This window comes from Terrapene carolina, unplaced genomic scaffold (assembly GCF_002925995.2).
Source record: "Terrapene carolina triunguis isolate 2854851 unplaced genomic scaffold, T_m_triunguis-2.0 Scaffold31893, whole genome shotgun sequence".
NCBI classification, from domain to species: domain Eukaryota; kingdom Metazoa; phylum Chordata; order Testudines; family Emydidae; genus Terrapene; species Terrapene triunguis.
Genome location: NW_020696244.1, coordinates 1 through 14922, shown reverse-complemented (window position 1 = coordinate 14922; position 14922 = coordinate 1). Strand labels below are relative to the sequence as shown.

Below are 14922 nucleotides of genomic sequence, written 5' to 3'. Positions count from 1 at the left end.
AAACAGGTTTGTGCGGCCGAAGGAGCCGTCCCTTGGGGGAGCAATGAAGGGCTGGCTGGGTGGGATGGGGGCAGATCCCCACAGCGAATGCCCCATATACCCCCCCCCTGCCAGCATCATTTCATATGCGGGTGGAGGTGTCACTAGACAGATGCCAGTTGGCTTGGCGGGGGCAGGGCCTGGGAGAGCTTCCCCCCAATGTACAGCCCCAGCCCGGGGGCCCCATAGACCAGGGTTTTGTGCTGCTCACCGGCACCACAAACCTACCCCTTTGGGGCACAGCTCGGTGTGTATCCCCCTGGGAGAACAGGGCTGGGGACAGAGAGATGGGGATAATGATCCTGTGTATCCCATCTGTCTGCCTGAGTCTGCAGACAGCCTGGGGGAACGGCTCAGAAGCAGGGCTCCCCCTTTGCAGGGGTGCTGCCCAGCGGTGTGTCAACCCTGGAACCTACCAACCCAGATAGACACCGTGTAAACTCTGTAACCTACCAATTCCATGTGACGCAGTTAACTCTGGATCCTAATGATGGCCATTGCTACACCACCCGGGGCCTGACAACAGTACTCACTGTCCCAGGATTTCACCACCCCAGGAATTTCTCTCCATTGACCACCACTTTCCATGTCCACTGGGGGTCCGAGGGGCCTGATCCCAGGAGAGTACAAGCAGACATATATGCTGGGGGCAGTAGTGGGAGCCAGTCTGCCACCCCACCCATCTGGCTAAACAGCTCTATGGCCTTGGGACCCAGAAAGGGGACTAGATGCCGAAGACTTTCCACATGGCCAGCCTGGCTCCAATTGCCAGCCTTCCCAAAGGCCGCGAGACAGGCATCTGTATCTCCCCCGTCCTTAACCTGGGGCAGCAATTTAGTGTCGAGGTTCCCTGCAGAATTGGTACCCCAGGGTCCATCCCCACTCACCCCTGGACGGGTCCCTCTGCCTCTCAGCTCCGCCATCGTCAGTTCATCTCCTGCTGTTCTGCCTCCTGCCTTCCCTGTCTCTCCTGGTCCTCTGACTCCTTCAATCTCCGCTCCAATTCCATCCATCTCCGATCCACCCACCGGAGACCCCCTGCTGATCAGGGACATGGGTCTCGGGGATGCCCGGTTACTCCCAGCCTCTCTCATGGCCTCAGCTGGGTCAGGAACCGGCTCTTTAGAGCGATCATGCCTTGGTGAGCTTTCCAACGCACAGCCATCTCTCTGCACAGCTCTACAATGTCCTTCTTCAGGAGATGGTTATAGGCCATCTCCACGCTGTTCCCAAGTGGTCACAGACTCAGGCCTGTGCTCTCTCAGCTCCTCACGGTCCCTGGGAGGAACCCCTTCAGTGCGACAGCCCTTCTCGGGGGTTCACTCTTTCTCGGGGGTTAAGCCAGAGAGCCCTGAGCCTTGGCCCTGGACCCAGCAGAGGGGACGCCTAGATGGGGAGCGAGGACGGAGTCACTGGGGGGTTCCCCAGCCAGGGGGCAGCAGCAGCCACTGGAGTTTCAGGGCCGATGGCTGGGTGCTCGGTTCCCTCCCTCCTCCGTCCCAGCCAAAGCTCGTTTTCATCCCACAGAGGGAACCAACCCAGCTGGGACCCAGCAGCCGGATCCCTCCATGACAAAACCAGAGGGAAAAGGTGAGTGGGAGAAATGGAACAATTCATCTCCCAGGGAACAGGGCTCCCCACTCAGGTGCCCACCACGGGGCCATTCGGGCCGTTTGGATGGGGATGGTCCCTGCAGACAGAACTGATGGGCTGAATTCTTCTATAGAGAGGGTGATGGATAGATCCATGGAGACAGACGGCCATGGGTCAGTGGGAATATGGGTCCTTGGGAACATAGGGCAGTGGACAGATGGGAGCACATCTGTGAGGACGGATAGAAAGATGAACTAGGATCTTGTCTCCATGAAAACTGGACCTGAAATGACGAATCCCGTGTGGTACCCAACCCACACTGGTGATCTCAGAGCAAGTCTGGGCTGTCGGTATTAGCGCCCCCTGGTTTGATACAGCCCCATTTGGCAGACAAGCTCCCCTGTAGCTCTATAGACACAGGGATGTTCCTCCTCCAAAATAGGAACAGCCGCGCCCAGACCTGCTCCGCAGTGACTCCAGGTGTGAATGGCACTTGGCTGGGGCAGGGACCATCTCCGTGTCGTGTGTCTGTACAGCTCCGAGCACACGGGGGAGCTGGCCCATGACAGGGGCTCCTGGTAATTAATAGGAATCAGTAATGATTTTGGTTCCGGTTTCCATGGAGCCAAGCAGGGGCTGTATCTGCACTCAGGGTCTTGCCGGGCCGATCCTCCCGTTCTGGGATCCCGGGGGCGCTAAGCCGGCCCGAATCCCTGGGTCCCGTCCTCTCCCCAGGGACGCCGGCTCAGCCCAGGGAAGAGATGCCATTGCCGGTTGGGGGGAGGGGAGGTTCCCTGTATAACTAACCACAGACACCAGGGCTTCAGCTTCCTCACCCCCGCACCCCACCCCCAACAGACGCTGGTTCTATTCCTGCAGAGAGAACCGACTCGACTCAGTCGGGAACGACGCCAGCTCCTACCGGCCTAGGCAGCGTGAGACCAGGTACCGTGAGACCAGGTACCAGGGCTGGGGGCAGGAAATCGCCATCAACCCCCCCAGAAACAAATATGTGCAGTCCAAGTAGCTGCCCCTGGTGGAAGCCACAAAGGGCTGTCTGTTGTGGGACAGGGGCAGATCCCCACAGCGAATGCCCCATCTGAACACCCCCCAGACTCATTCCATGTGCGGGGGGTGGTCACTGGACAGATGCCAGATTGGCTTGGTGGGGACAGGGCCTGGGAGAGCTTCCCCCCCAACGCACAGCCCCACCCCAGAGGTCCCACAGACCGGGGCGATGGAGGGAGCTACAGCTGCCAATGGAGCACCAAGTGGTTCCCCCCCCCCACCCCAGTCCTGAGCCCCCGCCTGCACTCCGAACCCCTCGGCCCCACCCCCGCCACACATCACCTCTCTATGCACATAACAAAATTCATTCCGTACGTGGATGTAAAAAATGAGAGGGAACACGGCCCTGCCCCCAGGGGGAGCTGCAGAGCAGGGGGGCTTTTGCCAGGGGAAGCTCCCTCGGGCTGCCACGGCTCTGGGGCTGCACAGAGGAGTCGGGGCCCAGGGACTGCCAAGTCAGCACCGTCCCCAGCCATGAAAATCCCCCTACCCCCACCCAGAATGACCCTGAGGATTGATGCTGAGTCGTGGGGGTGGGCATTGCTGAGTCGCTGTTTCAGCCCCTCCCCTCACCCAAACAGATGCTGGTTCTATTCCCGCAGGGGGAACCGACCCAGTCCAGCCTGGAGCGGTGCCGGCTCATGCCTGCCCGGACAGCGCAGACCCAGGTACCACGGCCGGGGGGAATCTATTGAGTCACAGATTATGGGGCAGCTTCCCCCCAGTGGTTGCCCAGCAGGAGGGATGGAGGTTGTTCTCAGTGGCAGTGACCTCCCCGCCCCCCCCCCCCCCCCCCATGGGTCTGGGGGGGGGGCGAAGCCTCCTGCTCAGACACGAACCCGCCACTAATGGGGCAGCCGGAGGCTTCCTCTGGGGGCAGCTGGGCCCATCAGTGGCCCTGGGGCTGGAGCTCCCTGTGAAGCAGTCAGGAGCAGCCAGCATGGAAGGCAGGATGCCGGGCTAGATGGGCCCGTTGGCCTCAGCTGGTGTGGCCAGGCCTGGCTGGTGCCATGGTACTGTGAGGGGCAGTGGCGGGCGGGGGAGGGTAAATGATTACTCAGACAGCACCCCCTTGTGCCACGCTGGGGCGTTGGGGCCAGGCCTGACTGTCAGGGGAGAGCGCCCCCTACTGAGACCCCTGCAGCCCAGCACCCCCTAGCACCTAAATCCTCCAAATCATGCTTGCTCTGACCTTATAGAATTTTCTGCTGCCTGTGCTCTGCGGTGTCCCAGCCCCTTGGGCGCCGCCTGGGGTGGGAGGGGCTGGGTGGGGACAGAGCAGCCGCTCCCGGCACTCACAGCTGCTGCTGTTTCCCAGGTGGATCAGAATCACCAATGCCGGCACCGGCGCCGGCACATCCGGATCTGCCCTGCCCCATCGTCTTCGGGATGAGCATGGCAGCCGCTGTCCTCCTCCTCCTCCTCCTCATGGCCTTCATCTGCTTCAGAAAAACCCGAGCCAGTAAGTGCCCCACCCAGCGAGGGTTAAACCTGCCACTAATCAGGGCAGGAGGGGGTCACAGCTTGGATGGGGGACTGTTCTGGGAAAGCCAAGGAGCAGGGGGGCTCAGCAGAGGGCGCTGTTGCTTGTGGAATCCCTGTACACACAGCCGTCCCACCCCAGAGGTGGCCGCATCTCAGAACTGAGGGAGGGGCCCCTGTATAACCAGCCGCCGGCACCGTGCCTAGCAGGCAGGACCGATCAGAGTGGGACCCAGGAGGCCATTTGACCTGGGCCTCAAGCTCAAATATAAACTAACCACTACTAGTGGCTGGTGCTGGATCAAGTGCGTGTTGAAAGGTAGAGAATTGTTACATTTTAGTGTCTTTATAGTTTTATGTCTAGTTGACTAAGGAATTATTTATGTGTGAGAATTCCTCATTATTAGCTTAATATGGTAGCTAAAAGAGGTGACTGGTTGGTTGGTTGAGCCCTAGCTTAGTAGCTTGGCCATCATCATAGACTTTTGTAATCTATAGGCCCAGATTCAAGGTGAAAATTTGTGAGGACAATCTTGTAAAGTGAGTTTCATGAGGACACACGTTTGAAATTTTTGGACATTAGAGGGTCTGCACAGATTGATGGTGTTCAGCCAGTTGCGCAGCATTTGAATTCAATGAGAAATGCTTTAAATGAGCTTGAATCTCTTAATCTCACTGCACAGGCTCAAACTGAACTTCAGGCTGTTCAGAAGCACATGTCCAAATTTGAATGCATGCTGATGTCATCTTTGTGGATGAAGCTACTTACAATGATCCACCAAACTAATCTGGTAATTGAAGCACACAATGCTACACTTGACGTTGAGAGGGATGACATTGAAAGTCTTATCAATGACATTCAACAGATTCGTGAACAATGGGATGCGATCCTGACTGGGTCCAAATTAGATAAATTTCGCAACTCCAAATTAGTAGCACAGAATATTAGCATTTCATCGGCGTTCTCCACCAATCGCAACTTACCGACTGAATGGGATGCCGAGCAGCATTCTAGGGTCTATGTCTTCCTTGTCATCATTGACTCTATTCAATCAGGTCTTACACGTTGATTGAGTCACTGTGACTAATTTGTACCCTTTTGGGGGTTCTTTGGCAGTTCAACAGAGTAATGAAGATCTACTTTCTGCAGAACAATTTCAGCAACAGTAAACCAAAGAAATCTCAAAAGATCTCAGTGATGCGGTCATCTTCCTCAAATGAATATATTCCACCAACTTTAAATTGGATTGCAAGCCAAAGGAATTGCTTCAAGAAATATTCAAACTTGGACTCTCTGGGGTGTTTCCTAATATCACAATTGCATTGCGTATATTGTCAGTTTGCCTGCATCAGTGGCTCCAAGTGAACGCACCTTCAACGTGTTGAAGCAGGTAAAGAACTATCACCGTTCAACTATGGGACAAGAGCGTTTGAATGGGCTCGCCATGCTTAATATCAACTGCGACATTGCACGAAAGAAAGATTTTTCCTCAATAATTAGTGCATTTGCACAGAAAAAGGCTAGAAAAGCATTTGTTAAATTAAAAAAATTATCAACTTCGGTCTTACCCTTTGTTTGGTGCCTTATTTTGTTTTCATGTGTTGTCATTTTTTATTTTTATTATGGCTAGGGGCCTCAAAAGCTGCAAGTGGCCCAGGCCTCTCTGGACCACTGAGAGGGCCTGCCTGCGCCACGGGACGCCCTCGGGGAGAGCTCCGGGCCCTACAAGGCAGCTGGGGCAGTCGGGATGCGGGGCACCTAGAGGAGAGGTTCAGGCCCTACAAGGCAGATGGGGCCATCGGCAAATGGGGTGTCTTAGGGGCCATGGCTTGTGGGCAGCACCCCCCGTGCCCGGAGCCTCAGGACATGCTCTGATACAGTCATGCCAGAGACGTGGGATCATCCCGCCAGCCTGAGCCGCCTGGGGGTCATTCGCACTGTGGTGGCCGTTGAGCCTGCGAAGCGGCCCGGCTGCGAGCTCACATGTAAAACCCACGGGCAAGTTCCCCAGCTGTGCCAAGGCCCTGAGAACCAGGGGAAATTGGGGATGACTCTGAATGTTGTAACCCGGGCGAGAGAACCAGCCACAGACGCTGGGTTGGGCTGACCCGAAAAGCCCCCTGGCTACAGCTCCACGACTGTCGACATCGTGCTGGGGGAAAACAGAAGCCGGAACCAGGAGTTAATAGCCCCAAATTGGTGGGAGGGACTTTGGGCCAGCACAGGGAGAGACCCCCAGCCGAGAGGCCCTGCAGGCAGTGACAGGGGGGACGATGCTGGGAAGAAGGGTCCTGCCACCTAGCGCCTGAGGGTGTGTGGCCACCGCCAGAGCAAGTGTCTGACCCGTGTGTGACAGGGTCCCCAGGGTGCAACCCGGCCTGTGGGGCCGCTGAGCCCTCCAAAGGCACCAACCTAGGCTGCCTCTGACACTGTGATGCTGATGTCAAGCTACGAACCTCGGAGAGGCTCTGCACTCACTCAGCCATCCACAGGCAGGGACCCACCCAGCTGTGTTACACAAATGATCTCCCAGCCACTCAGGTACCATCAATAGGGGGGTTCCAGCCAATTCCCCCCAGCTCCCCAGCCTTGCACCCCAGACAGGTACCGTCCTGCACTGGTCAGAAGCCAGTCCGGTGTGAGTTCATTAAGTTCCCTCCTCCCTCAGTGTGGTGTGGACACGCACTAGCCTTTGTAAACTGAGCTGAGATTTCCCAGGCACTTCAACCAAAACATGCTGTTTTAGGTCAAATATAAAACAGATTTATTAACTGCAGAAGGAGAGATTTTAAGTGGTTATAAGAAGCAGGCACAGAGATCAGAGTTGGCTACTTAAGAAATAAAAATATATTTGCAGTCTAAGTTCCTCAAATGGAACAGGGATTTGAATCAGGCAGTGTCTCCCCCTGACAGATGGTACAAGCAGGTGACAGATCCTCAATACACAGACTGGACTCCATCCCAGCCTGCAACCACCCTTCCCTGGTTCAAAGTCTTTGCCCTCCAGATGTTCCTCCAGGTGTTGAGTTGTGGGGAAGAGAAGCCCAGGGATTATGTCCCTTCCCCTCTTTTATATTTTTTTCCAATTTGCTTGAAAGATCTTTACTGTGACCTGGGGATCAGGCAGTCCCCATTGGTCAAGCAATCTCCATTGTACACAGTCTCTGGGATAGTGGATTCTTTCCTTGATGAGTGTTGATGAGCCATTAACAGTGTCTGGCTGGTCCCTTGTTGCAATTGAAAGGTTGGCTGTGGGCTTCTCCCAACCTCACGACATATTTCAATAGCACACACAGCAATGCTTCAGAACTTCCCATACAAGGATAGCAGATACAATGCAACAGGATATGAATGCTCAACAGATCAAGGCTTTTAAAATTATGCCTCACAAGGCACCTTTGTACCCAACCTATCATCATTCTATCGTAGTGGTGAATACGGGGGCTCCACGGTGCTACTTTCAGGTACAGATTTTCACCCTGTGGTATCACCCTGGCGTGACCAGGGCCTGGGAAAGAGACATGGAACGTGTGAGGAACAGACTGTGAACTTCCTTTCCCTTGCAGAGGCGGCTGTTTGTGGTGTCCCTGTGCCCACAGGACGGGTGACTTGTTTCCTTTAACCTTCCTGTAGCGGGGTGGTCACCCACTCCTGCCTGGAAGGGCTGAAAACAGCCCTGGGTTCCCAGCTGTTTTGCCAGACCCCGGGAGCCAGATTCAGTTCCTAGTTACTCTCGGGGGGAGGGAGGGACAGGACACAGAAGAACGGGGCCGGGTCTGAGCTCACAGGGGGAGTTTGGGTTGAGTTTTGGGGAAGGTTCAGGGCTCAGTTCCTCTTTTCCCCATCCCATGCATCCCCTCCCTCATCCTTGATGTTATCATCCTCCCCACAGACTGATACTCACCTCCCCACACCCTGCTCTGCCCGGCCAGCCAGCAGCCTGGAGAGGAGATGGCGCGTTAGTGACCAGATCCCAGAGCAACTGAATCCTACACCCTGGTCTCATACTCCTCCCACCCCGCATGGGCACTCGCCCTGGTCTCAGATCCCCACCCCCCATGGACACACACCCTGGTTGTCTCCAATACTCACCGAGGAGGAGGGCAGTGAGAGCAGACACCATGATGGGGCAGTGGGGACCCCTCAGCGTTGTCACCAACACCCCGATGCCCAGCTCCACCCAGCCTGAGGCCCGAGTGCGAGCGGAATGAGGAACTGCGCCGGGGGCTGCAGCCCCAGGAAGCCCGTGATGCACTCGTCCCCTTTCTTCCCTATCAGCTGATTTCTCTGCAAACTCCAGCTGAAATCTACCACGGTCAGAGCAAAACCAGCTCCCTGCAACACCCAGCAAACCACATCCCCTCCTGCAGCTGCCCAGCCCCCCCCACCCCATCACCTCCCAGCCCCACATGGGAGCTGCCCAGTCTGGGGACCAGCTGGGAATGGGGCAATCTCAGGAGGCATCGAGAGGTGCCCAGGCTGCCGTGACCTTTTCCAACAGGCCTGTCTAGCCTTAACAATCCTAAACCCCGCTCCCCCAGGTCACCTGTCGCTGGGGTCTCCATTCTCCAGGCCATTGGCTGGGGTCCCAAGTTCCGTTGCCAGTCCTCTGTAACAACAAACTCCCTCTCCCAGCACACTGGGGTGGGGCAGGATCACTAGCTCCATGGTGCAGCAAGGGAAACTGAGTCACAGAGCAGGAGCACACCCAAGAGAATGCAGAGATGACTCGTCCCAAAGCGACACACAGGCTGCACCCCACATCAACATGTCCTCCCCCAACAAGATGTGGCCTGCACCAGGAAGCACCCGCTCCTCCCTTCCCCTTCCCCCTCATATGTGATGCAGACTGTGGCTGCAGCCTTGGACTCCCTATGGGGGGAGAGAGAAACAGAACCCAGGAGTCCTGGCTCCTAGCCCCCTCCCCCACCCCCCCGCTCCAACCCACTAGACCCCACTGCCCTCCTCGAGCCAGGGAGAGAACCCAGGACAGGGACAGGTAGATCTGGGGTGGGGAGTGGAGCTGGGGTCTCACCTGCTCTGTCTCGGGGCTGGTCCTTTCCCTGCAGAGACATGAAGCAGAATCGTCCATGAGTCGACCCGGATCCCATGTACCAGCCCTGCCCCTCAGCCCTACAGGGCAGCCGGGACGGGGGGCCCAGGAGAGAGTGTCCCCCCCCACTGCTCTGCCCAGGGGGAGCCCTGCCCCCTTCAGCTGCTGAGCCTGGCTACCTGCAGCACGGTTCCCCCTATGGAGCCCCCCACCCCTGCAGCACAGCACCCCCTCGAGCTGCCCTGAGGCATTGGGGCCAGCCCTGATTGTAGGGAGAGCACCCCCTACAGAGACCCCTGAGTTTCCTGGCCTGTCTCCTGTCCAAGCTGTGACTCCTTCCCAGCCCGACTTAGCCCTTCCCTCGCTGGGCGGGGAACTCACTTCCTCGGGTTCTTCTGTAGCAGACGAAGGCCAGGAGGAGGAGGGGGAGGAGGCCGGTGTGACGGGTTGGATCACAGAAACCCCCTTGGGAGCTGCCACCTGATGTACCAAGACTACCCCTGCTCCTGTTTTCCCTGCCAGCTCAGGACTCCAGCACCCTGTCTTGCTGAGCCAGACACTCCCGTCTGCTCCAACAAAGACCCAGGGTCTGAATCACTTGTCCCAAAGCTGCAAGTTTACCTGAAAACAGCTCACAGAAGTGTGCTTGTCTCTAGCACTCAGATGCCCAACTCTCAATGGGGTCTAAACCCAAATAAATCCGTTTTACCCTGTATAAAGCTTATGTAGGGCAAACTCATAAATTGTTCGCCCGCTATAACACTGATAGAGAGATATGCACAGTTGTTTGCTCCCCCAGGTATTAATACATACTCTGGGTTAATTAATAAGGAAAAAAGTGATTTTATTAAATACAGAAAGTAGGATTTAAGTGGTTCCAAGTAGTAACAGACAGAACAAAGTAAGTCACCAAGCAAAATAAAATAAAATGCGCAAATCTATGTCGAATCAAACTGAATACAGATAATCTCACCCTCAGAGATGTTTCAGTAAGTTTTTTTCTCAGACTGGACACCTTCCAGGCCTGGGCACAATTCCTTCCCCTGGTACAGCTCTTGTTCCAGCTCAGGCGATAGCTAGGGGATTCTTCATGATGGCTCCTCTCCCCCTCTGTTCTCTTCCACCCCTTTATATATCTTTTGCATAAGGCGGGAACCCTTTGTCCCTCTGGGTTTCCACCCCCCCCTCACTGGAAAAGCACCAGGTTAAAGATGGATTCCAGTTCAGGTGACATGATCACATGTCACTGCAAGACTTCATTGCCCACTTGCCAGCACACACATGTACAGGAAGACTAACAGGTAAACACAGCCATCTGCAGACAATGGTCCTGGTTAATGGGAGTCATCAAGATTCCAAACCATCATTAATGGCCCACACTTTACATACTTACAATAGGCCCTCAGAGTTATATTTTATATTTCTAGTTTCAGATACAAGAGTGGTACATTTATACAAATCAGATGATCATACTCAGTAGACTATAAGCTTTGTCATGATACCTTACAAGAGACCTTTTGCATGAAGCTTGATCACCCCAGGGGGAGCCGTCACCATCCGCTGTCAGTGTTGGTGCGAGGCCAGGAGATTATTTCTGTATAAAGATGGAATCGAAATCCGGGAGGTGGAAGCTGCTGGGGACGGGGGTGAATTCACCATCCCCAGCACCAGATGGGAAGACTCAGGGAGCTTCAGCTGTCGATCTCGCTCCAGATTAGAGCCGCCCAACAGGTCGGATCCCAGTGATTACGTGCGGATTGTTGTAGCAGGTGAGAGGTCCGGCTTGGCATCCCCACTCCCAGCTCTACAGCCTGCCAGACGCACAGGGGGTCTCTGGGCCGACTGGCGTTCAGAGCCAGGCTCTACCCTGAGCCCAGGTCCCAGCACAGGGGACACCCAGCCGAGGATCAGGGACAGAGTCACTGGGGGGTTCCCTAGCCACTGGAGATTGTCCCCAGGGGACCTTGGGGTGTCACTTAACCTGCCTGTGCCTCCATTTCCCCTTGTACCAATGGGGGATAATCATCCCTCCTGCACCTTGTGTTTGGTTAGATCCTCAGGATTTGGCTTTAGGGCGGGGTTTTTTTCTCCCTGTGTCTGTGCAGCACCCAGCACCTCTGACTCCCAGCCCTCTCCCAATCTAACCACTAGACCCCACTCCTCTCCCAGAGCCGGGGATAGAACCTAGGCGTCCTGGCTCCCAGACTGGGGGGGGGGCCCATTAAGTAGATAGACGGGTACAGAGGGGTGCTCTGGATTTAGGTCCTCGGGCAGTTTCGGTCGTAGCTCCCAGGAAACTCAAGGTAATATGGTACAAACAAAGGTAGGTGTATTAAGGGTAAAGGTACAGAAACTGGGTAAAATAAGGGGAGAAACACGAGCATAGACAAACAGTGAATCCGTGACTGGTTTAGGAGCTTGAAGCTCAGACCCACAAAACCTCCCTTGGTATTTGAGAAAACAACAAACGATGCCCCAATACAGAAACCTTTCCCTGCTATTTCTAGGCGCAGTGGGCACCCTATACAGATGCGAGGCCCAAGACCGTCTACTCTCCAGCTGATTGGGAACCTTCGAGGAGGACCACTGGGAAGTCCCGACGACGGGCAGGGAGACCCTCTGGGATGCTGATCACCAGGACCCTTCAGAGGTCAGGTGGATTTGCTGGGGTGGGGATCGTGATAATAGAATCATAGAATATCAGGGTTGGAAGGGATCTCAGGAGGGATCTAGTCCAATCCCCTACTCAAAGCAGGACCAATCCCCAGACAGATTTTTTGCCCCAAATCCCTAAATGGCCCCCTCAAGGATTGAGCTCCCAACACTGGGTTTAACAGGCCAATGCTCAAACCACTGAGCTATCCCTCCCCTCCTCCTTCAGTCTTGCTATGGGATGGGTGGTGTTCTCACTGGCTCTGGAGCCATGGGAAGACCCGACCGTCCACGCGCTGCCGCTGGAATGGACAGCCCCGCGCCGGTGCTGAACAAGATCTTATATAGTCTCTGGGGAGGGGGGGGGGGGAGTTCTGAGGGAACGGAATGTTGGGGGCTGGCTCTGGCGGGAAAAGCTGGTTCTGTCCGGTTTGATCCAGGGGAATCCAGTGTCTTAACTGTAAACAAGTCAGCCTACAAAGATGGAGTCCAAGGGTCAGAGTTCATATACTCCATGTTGGATTTCATTAAAACCAGTGATTCACATAACATTGCCTCATAAATACATTATTAAAGCAGCTAATTGAACACATTAAACAGTACCAACATCCCTTACTTATTTATAGCTAACATATCCCCTCCTTGGTGGTGTTTGAGATTAACAATCACAATAACCACCACATTATTATACATATTAACACAAAACATCATGTATAAAATACAAGAGAGGATCGGCATATGTGTTAAGACAAACTGTTATATCGGAGTGCTAAGTGCTGAAATAGCAAAAGGGGTTCATTTAGATATTTTCTTAGCTTTCTTGAGCCTACACAGACAAACATTTAATATAATTACATAGATGATCAGAAGAAACTGAATTATTAAAAATACCATGATTGGGTGAAGCATTATGAACCAAGCAGCATGTGTTTCACCCGCATCTGTAATAAAAATACCTTCCAACCAGTGTAGTTTCCTCCTTTACCTTCTTAAGGATTCGCTTTATATTACCTACACTACAGAATGATGGACTGTGAGGAGGTACTTAAGACCTTCTGACCTTAAATTGCTGATGTAATACGTGAGCTGTTTATGATGTAATAACCTTTTGATTGCTTCTAGGTCAGCTCCAATATGTATGGGCTCAGTATAGTCATAAAAACGATATTCTGACTGAATAACCTCCGACTCTAAATCATGCAAGGTGAGTGTCTAAGGGAATTGCTTGTATGACTTATGGTTAGCCAGTGGGGTAAAACCAAAGTCTTCTCTGTTTGGCTGGTTTGATTTGCCTTGGTGTGCAAAGGTTTACTGGAGGGGGAGGGGACACATTGAGACAGCTTTTATGTGATTTTGCATCCTGTTAATCTCCAGATTTGTAATAAACAGAGAACCACAAACCAATGGCCCCCTGTCCCTGCTCCGGGAATGTGTGTCACACCTAGGGGAGATGAGATTGCTCTGGGTGGGGGGGTCAGTGGGCCCTCCTGCTCTAACCACTACACCCCAGTCCCCTCCCAGTACCAGGATATATTACAGGGTTGCTGCCGGGGAGTAGGGTGACCAGATGTCCCGATTTTATAGGGACAGTCCCGATTTTGGGTCTTTTTCTTATATAGAATCCTATTACCCCCCACTCCCTGTCCCAATTTTTCACACTTGCTGTCTGGTCACCCTACCGGGGAGTCAGGTTTATGCTGAGCTTCACTGGCAGTAACAGAAACAGGAAGCGAACGCCGGCTCTAGACACATTTCCCCTTTTCACGGATTGTTTGGCTGCTCCTTTAGGAAATTAGGATCTAAATGTATCCCTCCCTCCCTCCCCACCTCACAGGGACCAGAAACCACCCCCTACCCCTCTGTCCCGTCTCTCTCTCACACCACTGCGCTAAGAACAGTATCTGCAGTGACACTACCTCGGAAGGAGGTTGGCCAGACCCCTCCACCCTCATACTCCAGGGTGGGCGTTGGGCCCAGCTGGGTCAGGAAGGAACCTCTGCCCTGCTCCATAAGAGAGGATCGCTTCGTGGGGGGCACTGTGTGTGTGGGGGAGCCCTCCTCTGCTCTGAGCTGCTGCTCCAGGGAGGCTAGACAGGCAGCCTGGGCACCTCTTGATGCCTCCTGAGATTCCCCCATTCCCAGCTGGTCTCCGGACTGGCAGGGCCGGCTCCAGGCACCAGCTTCTCAAGCAGGTGCTTGGGGTGGCCGCTCTGGAGAGGGGCGGCAGGTCCAGGTATTCGGCGGCAATTCGGCGGACGGTCCCTCACTCCGCCTGGGAGTGAAGGACCTCCCGCCGAATTGCCGCCGCAGATCGCGATCGTGGCTTTTTTTAGATCGCGATCGCGGCTTTTTTTTTGTTTTGTTTTGTTTTGTTTTGTTTTTTGTTTTGTTTTGGCTGCTTGGGGCGGCCAAAACCCTGGAGCCGGCCCTGCGGACTGGTCAGCTCTCATGTGGAGCTGGGAGGTGAGGGGGGGACCAGGCAGCTGTAGGAGGGGATGTGGTTTTCTGGGCGTTGCAGGGATCTAGCTTAGTGCTGCCCGTGGTAGATTTGGCCTGGAGATTGCAGAAAAACCATCTGAAGCAAAGGGCCGAGCGCATCACGGACTTCCTGGGGCTGCAGCCCCCGGTGCAGTTCCTCATTCCGCTCGCACTCGGGCCTCAGGCTCGGTGGAGCTCAGCCCTGGGGTGTTGGTGGCAGCGCTGAGGGGCCCCCACTGCCCCATCATGGCGTCTGCTCTCACCGTCCTCCTCCTCGGTGAGTATTGGAGACAGCTGGGGTGTGTGTCCTTTTGGGGAGGGGAATGTGAGACCAGGGTGTGTGTCCAAGGGGGGGGGAATCTGGGACCAGGGCGTGTGTCCATGGGGAGGGGAATGTGAAACCAGGGCGTGTGTCCATGGGGAGGGGGATCTGGGACGAGGGTGTAGGATCCAGTTGCTCTGGGATCTGGTCACTAACGAGCCGTCTCCTCCCCAGGCTCCTGGCTGTCCGGGCACAGCGGGGTGTGGGGAGGTGAGTATCAGTCTGTGGGGAGGA

The 14922-nt window shown here is 54.8% G+C and overlaps 1 long non-coding RNA gene across 1 annotated transcript; it reads right to left on the bottom strand.

Annotated features, from left to right (window-relative positions):
* Positions 1-6976: 6976 nt before the first annotated feature.
* On the bottom strand, positions 6977-8446 carry LOC112115224. The gene is made up of 3 exons (XR_002908804.2): positions 8276-8446; positions 8088-8123; positions 6977-7691 (listed from the first exon to the last, which is right to left on the bottom strand). It is a non-coding gene; the product is annotated as an uncharacterized LOC112115224 (long non-coding RNA).
* Positions 8447-14922: the final 6476 nt, after the last annotated feature.